Here is a 452-nt window from a genome sequence, read left to right as displayed (position 1 = left end):
AACCGCAGAGCATAGGAGAGTGATATTTTAAGATTGTATATATAATAATATATATGGGTTAGTGCATATAAAAATCTAAATGCGTATTTGAACTATAATTTGGTATATTTACTTTTATCTCTATCAATAGATACATTGGCTTAGAGCGTCCTTGTAGCCTGGCGTAACAGCTAACCATGAAAGGGTCAGGGAAGAGAAGGATGATATGCTTAAATGGAGATTGATAAACCGCAGAGCAAAGGGGAGAGGGAGAGTTTAAGGCATTGGTAACGACGTGAGAATAAACGGGGTGCCAGTGACTACACAATGGCCAAAGAGGGGAAGAAGGAGTGTAGGAGAGTGTGCGACGCAAGGTAAGCAGTGAGGGGAAAGTGTGAGTGATAACAGGATGGAGCGAGGGGAAGTAAGGGTAGCGAAGGTCAGATTTGTCGTCACGGGCCGAGGGGAGCCAC

Source organism: Penaeus monodon, chromosome 20, assembly GCF_015228065.2.
Source record: "Penaeus monodon isolate SGIC_2016 chromosome 20, NSTDA_Pmon_1, whole genome shotgun sequence".
In the NCBI taxonomy this organism is placed as follows: Eukaryota; Metazoa; Arthropoda; class Malacostraca; order Decapoda; family Penaeidae; genus Penaeus; species Penaeus monodon.
Note: the sequence above shows the minus strand (reverse complement) of the source record.